The following is a 6,718-nucleotide window of genomic DNA, read 5'->3' as shown; positions in this document are numbered from 1 at the left end:
AAAAAAAAAAAAGAAAAAAAAAATGCTGATAGCTGTAGATCCTGAAATTGGTAGCTAAAACACTGAAGCTGATATCTGAAAATGCTGAAGCTAATAGCCAGATAAAATATGAGCTAAATGCCAAATTATCCTAAAAAACAAACAAACAATAAAAAAAACTTAGGTTAGCCAAAACAGCTAGCATGTAGCTGAAATATTAGCTAAACTACAAAATATCCTAAGAAATCATAGTAAATGCCAGAATAGTCCAAACCTTAAAGAACTTTCAATATTTTACTCTCCATAAAAATATATTATGTCAGAATTATTCAAGTTAGAAATGAGAACAGGATAACATCGGGTTATTAATAACATTAAAATAAAATGATCTGGAGGGCCGGATAGAATTACCCAGAGGGCCAGATCCGGCCCCCGGGCCTTGACTTTGTCACATGTTTAGAGTTTTGCTGACATCAGCTGACAGCCAAAGCTCCGTATATGTACTATCGGAGGGCTGGAGGGGTCGGAGGGTGCTGAGTGTCATTTTTCCAAGAGCTCTTGAAAGCATCAGGACATGAAAGACTCCAGACTCGAGTGTTTTTACAGACCTGCTGATAAGAAGCAGTCAAATACCTGATGGTGACTCGGCTCGAAAAAGATCAGACTGGCAGACGCAGGACATGACATCTCAGCAACAGTTGTAGAAACTTCTTAAAAACTGCATGAGAAACACAAACAAACAAACAAAAGGACTCACCTCCTGTTACTCCTCTTAGCTCCTCTTCCTCTGATCTTGGTGTCTTCCCCTCACTCACTCACAGTTCTGATAAAAGCTGGTCGTCTGCGTTAACCCCTCGCCTGATGACAGTCACGCCCCCCCCACAGTATCTCCAGATCTGAGCAGGCCCAGTCTGGAGCTGTTTAGGGCCTCAGAGGACTGGTTTCCAGTCTGAGGGTCATGGACTTTGAGGTGGTTCTGAGGGTAGCAGAGAGGAGAATCCGGGCTGCTCTGGGGAAATCTGAGGCAGGTAAGACGGAGCAACAGAAACGCATCAGTTTGGAGGCAAAAGTAAAAACTTTTCTTCAGAAAAAACTGCTTTTTTCTGATAAAATCCTTCACCACAAAGCCAGTGTTTGCTGCAGTTTAGCTCAGATTCAGGTTTTTCAGAACTGATCTCCCAGTTCTGTCAGGTAAACTAGATATAACTGAGAGGAAGCATACTTTCTCTCTGTCTGTCAACTGTTTTTTAAACTTTATTGTATTTTGTAGAATTTTATGCAACTATTTGATCCTGTTTTGTTTGACTTTCTAAATGTTGCTGACTTTGCCAAATATAAGAATTTTTCTGAACATTTCTAAACAAAGTTGGATGAAAACCTTAACATACAAATTAGGATTGAAGATTCAATTCAGTTGAACTACATTTTTAAATAACTGTTAAGAATTTCACTCTTTTCAATGCATTTTAGTGTGTTGTCAAATAATAAAAAAAATTAGTTTAGCGCATTGTCTAAACCAGCAGGAGTGTCAAACTCAATCACATGAGGGCCAAAATCCAAAACATACCTCAGGTCACGGGCCGGACAAGATAAACATTTAATGAACACTAAAACTGCATTTTAAGAACTTTAAAACAGTAACTTTTTAACATAATTACTAGATATATAGCATTACCTGTGATTGCTGTAAGCTGAAGTTGGCTGTAGAAGATAATCGCTGAAATCACTGAAACAAACAGCTGAAAAACACTTAAATGTTAGCTAAACTCAAAAACAAAATAAATCCTAAATTAGCCAAAATAGCTAGCATGTAGCTGAATTATTAACTAAACTCCAAAACAGCCTAAAAAATCTTAATAAATACCAAAATAGTCCAAAAAGCTAGCAGAATGCTAATTTTTAAACTTTGAAACTGTAACTTTTTAACATAATTATGAATAATAAAAAATCAGGAATATTATTACAGAATAAATCAACTTAAACCTTAAATAACTTTCAATATTTAATCTACATACAAATATATTTTGTCCAATCATACAAGTTAGAAATGAGCGCAAGATAACTTCAGATCATTAATAACAATAAAATAAGATGATCTGGAGGGCCGGATCCGGCCCCCGGGCCTTGACTTAGACACGTGTGACACATTTACTAGATCTGTAAGAGTTTATTTGTGAGTTTCATGGTCTGGATTTTCGATTGCAGCTTATTGAACTTTCATTTATTTTTCTTCGTCTTGTAACGATTGCTTTGACTGACTGATCTGATGTAAACTTATTCCCCCTCAGAAGCAGATTTAGACTCTTAGATAATCCTTGTTATACATTTATAGCAAGATATTTAGATTTTGAGATCTATTTTTTCCAGTTTTGCTTAGAAAACTTTGTTTTTGCCTTTGAGTCTGCTTTGATTACAGGTCTTTAATCTGCTTTTCAGGTTAACAAATTTGGTTTGAAAATCTCTGTATTCAATCATTGAATAATAGTTGACAAATGATACATTTTCTTTTAAGAAATAAAGTTTTCTGATGGTCTGGGTTCCAGCCCAAACCCCTTTTACTCCTCCTGAAGTATCAGGGAGAGCACAAATAACCCAGTGAGTCACTCTGCATTGGAACGCCCCTCGTGGCGTCCATGAATGAGGCGGAGCGGCTCTCCAGCGTCTGTCGGCAGGTCTTTGTTGCACGGCTGTCAGAGGATTTCAGTGACTGAGTTTCTGTGACTATTTTTACACGTTTTGAAGAATTGATGTGAGAATCTGTCGTTTTGTTTGCTTGGGTTTTTATTTGTGGTGTTTTGGTTTTCTTTTATTCCTTGTGTTTGGTGCTTCGTCGGCTCATTATGTCCTATGTTATTAGATATCAGTTTTACAGAAATACACATCATTTACCTTTCTCAACCTCATATTTAACAAAAAAACGGATATACTTTTTTTTAAAACCAAAAAGTTCAAAAACCAAACAAGTAAACTACAGAAAATGCTGTTACTTGCTACATGTGCCACTTCTTTTGCTTCATTTTGTATGTCAAACTGTGCTGCTAATGTGTTTGTGTCATTTTATTCCTTAAGATGAACATTTGTAGTTTAATCTGCAATAATTTAAAACAAACAAAAAGCAATGAGAGTATAGAGAAAAAAAATAGAGGATAAGAAATATTTAAAATTTTGTTATCTGACTTATAGAACAAAGATGGTTTATTAATAAGAAGAGTGTTCACTCCTCCTTAAAATCCTACATCACCAACAGGGAAAGTGTTTAAACCGTCAGCGATCGGGAGAAAAATAGTTGAATATTTTAGGCACTTAATTCTAAAATCAAACACCAATAGATTAAAAAAAACGTATCAAAAAGTATTGATACAAAGGTATCAAAAAGTATCAACACTAGGGTATCAAAAAGTATCAATACCAAGATACTGAAAAGTATTGGTTGCTAGGTATCAAAAAGTATTGACACCCAAATATCTAAAAGTATTGACACCCAAATATCTAAAAGTATTGACACCCAAATATCAAAAAAGTATCGACACCAAGGTATCTAAAAGTATTGACACGAAGGTATCAAGAAGTATCAGTACCAAGGTATCAAAAAAGTATCAACAACAAAGTATCAAAAAGTATCTGTACCAAGGTATCAAAAAAGTATCGACAACAAGGTATCAAAAATTATCTGTACCAAGGTATCAAAAAAGTATCGACAACAAGGTATCTAAAAGTATTGACACGAAGGTATCAAAAAGTATCGGTACCAAGGTATCAAAAAGTATCGGCACCAAGGTATCAAAAAGTATCGACAACAAGGTATCAAAAGGTATCTGTTCCAAGGTATCACAAAGTATCGACAACAAGGTATTAAAAAGTATCGATACCAAGGTATTAAAAAGTATCGGTACCAAGGTATTTGAAAGTATCGGTACCAAGGTATCAAAAAGTATCGGCACCAAGGTATCAAAAAGTATCGATACCAAGGTATCAAAAAGTATTGGTACCAAGGTATTTAAAAGTATCGGTACCTAGGTATCAAAAAGTATCGACAGCAAGGTATCAAAAAGTATCGATACCAAGGTATCAAAAAGTATCGGTACCGAGGTATTTAAAAGTATCGGTACCAAGGTATCTAAAAGTAGTGGCTGGGTGGCTCAGTGGTCTAGGTGAAGGGCTGACACACAGGAGCCCTGGGTTCGATTCCCAGGGTTGTCCACTGATCCCCACCCAGATTGGGTCCTTAGGTAAGACCCTTGATGCTGCTGCCTAACTGGGTCCCTGTGCCCCTCAAGTACAGGGTTGTGTCAGGAAGGGCATCCGGCGTAAAAACTCTGACAAATCACTGATGCGAAACAGTGGGTGCTGTTACGCTGTGGAGACCCTGGAAGGGAGAAGCCGAAAGTGAACTACTACCAAGGTATCAAAAAGTATCGATACCTAGGTATCAAGAAGTATCGGTACCAAGGTATATAAATATCGCCAATTTTGGTATAGACTATTCCATTAATGAACAACAAGTAAGAAACTAAAAGTGAGTGTGTAATTTCTAGATAATTTTTGGGTCATTTGTTGAGTTACTTCAGTGTTTTGTTTCAAAACACCCTCTAGTTCACAACATATTGGAGTATTTCATCAATCATGTGACCAGTCGGGAGTTGTGCGTGTTACCTTAGAACAGCACAGCTCGACACGAGCAGACGATTTTAGAGAATGATTTTGTATTTTTAACCCCCGGCTAAAAGAGAATTCTCCAGGAAAAAAGTATCAATAATTCCCTGTAACTAATGTTGGTAATTTTAGACTTTTTAGTTTACGTAGATAAAATAATGACAACAGTTAGTGTTACAAGCTGGAACACTTTAATTAAAAGATTTTTACTATAAAACTTTATTTTAAAAACAGAGAATAAAACTGAATGAAAAGAACAAACAGTAAATAATCTTGTTCTTCCAAAAGAATCATAAAAAAGCAAACTTTTTTTTAAATTAATGTTTTACTCCAATTAAGAAAAACAATTTTCTTTAAAGAAGCTAATGTTTTGTCTTGGAATCAGAAGAATCTAGCAGAGCTGAACCTTAATTCTCCCCACACTGATAAAAAACAGGTTGCACAAAAAAAGAAGAAATAAAGTGAAGCTTTTATTGACATCTTAAAACATAAAACATTTATTTTGTGGTCCTACCGTTGTTTCAAAATAAAACATGATGGCCTTGTTGACAAAAATGTAGTCACAATTTAAAGTTCAGGATAATTTGTATATTTATTTAGGCTTTTAAATAATGCATTTCTATGTGTTTTTGTATATGTTTTTTTTTTATCTTTCACAAAAGATCTATTTTTTCTACAACTTTTTTCAAGATTTCATCTTTTTCTATTTTAAATGTTCTCATTACATGTATTTTTTCAAATTTAGTTTCATTTTAGCTTCTTTTTTTCCTCACAAACAGATCAAATCTGACACCGCCTGATTCTTTCTACATGTTGGAGGCTGCTGGCAGCTCTCAGGGTGACTCAGTCATTACAGAAAGGTCAACAGGTCGCGGTGATGCAAACATCTCAGGGCCTCAGGAGGAAAGTCTGCAGAAAGAGGGGAGAGCGGTGGGCGGCGCTGAGATCACAGCAGAGCCCGGTTCTGACCCAGATCACTGCTACACCAGCCCCAGTGGGAGGGAGAGAATTAGCCAGAACAGATGTATAATTTATCCCTGGCATTCATCGGGTGTGAGAGCTGTAGGAAAGGCCAGCTAACTGTCTGGAGCGCCGCAGGGAGAAATATCAACGCTCTGGTTTGACTCGACGCTTAAATCGATCGGCTTTTGAACATGAGTTTGCTTCTTATCAAGCTGACTCATCAGAACAGTGGCAGATCTAATTTTTTGGAGGACCAGGGAAGGATAGGAGGCCTCTTTAGCTTCGAAAAGTCGTTGGAAAGTTTGCTGATCGAAACCAAGACATTTAAATGGGCCCCATGTGGTCTAAAAGTGGGCAGAAAACGTGGGATCCACCTGTGTTAGCCCACATTAGCTTAAATGGGGATTCAGTGAGTTAGCTTGCTACGATAGCCAGGTGCCCAGGGGACTGTGGAGCGTGCTAGCGAGCTCTTCCGTAGCAAGCTAGCGAGCTCTATTGTAGCATGCTAGCGAGCTCTACAGTAGTATGCTAGTGAGCTCTTCTGTAGCAACCTAGCGAGCTCGGTTATTGCATGCTAGCAAGCTCTACTGTAGCATGCTAGCAAGCTCCTCTGTATCTAAGCATTGAGCACCACTGTAGCACGCTAACAAGCTCTACAGTAGCATACTAGTGAGCTCTTCTGTAGCAAGTTAGCAAGCTCGGCTGTAGAAAGCTAATGAGCTCAGCTGTTGCAAGCTAGCAAGCTCTACAGTAGCATGCTAGTGAGCTCTTCTGTAGCATGCTAGCAAGCTCTACAGTAGCATGCTAGTGAGCTCTTCTGTAGCATGCTAGCAAGCTCTACAGTAGCATGCTAGGGAGCTCTTCTGTAGCATGCTAGCAAGCTCTACTGTTGCATACTAGCGAGCTCTACTGTAGTGTGCTAGTGAGCTCTTCTGTAGCAAGCTAGCACGCTCGGCTGTAGCATACTAGCGAGCTCCTCTGTATCGAAGTAATGAGCATCACTGTAGCACGCTAGCAAGCTCTTCTGTAGCAAGCTAGCAAGCTCTACTGTAGCATACTAGCGAGCTCCTCTGTATCGAAGTAGTGAGCACCACTGTAGCACGCTACCGTGCTCTACAGTAGC

At 38.0% G+C, this 6,718-nt stretch overlaps 1 protein-coding gene across 2 annotated transcripts in view; it reads left to right on the top strand.

Annotated features, from left to right (window-relative positions):
• LOC112159946 (fibroblast growth factor 14) overlaps positions 1 to 6,718 on the top strand; it is a gene marked incomplete in the record, with an annotated part of 84,924 nt that overhangs the window by 10,978 nt on the left and 67,228 nt on the right.

This window comes from Oryzias melastigma, linkage group LG9, assembly GCF_002922805.2.
Source record: "Oryzias melastigma strain HK-1 linkage group LG9, ASM292280v2, whole genome shotgun sequence".
Taxonomy (NCBI): Eukaryota; Metazoa; Chordata; class Actinopteri; order Beloniformes; family Adrianichthyidae; genus Oryzias; species Oryzias melastigma.
The sequence above is the reverse complement of the archived record's forward strand: the minus strand, read 5'-3'. Positions and strand labels throughout refer to the sequence as shown.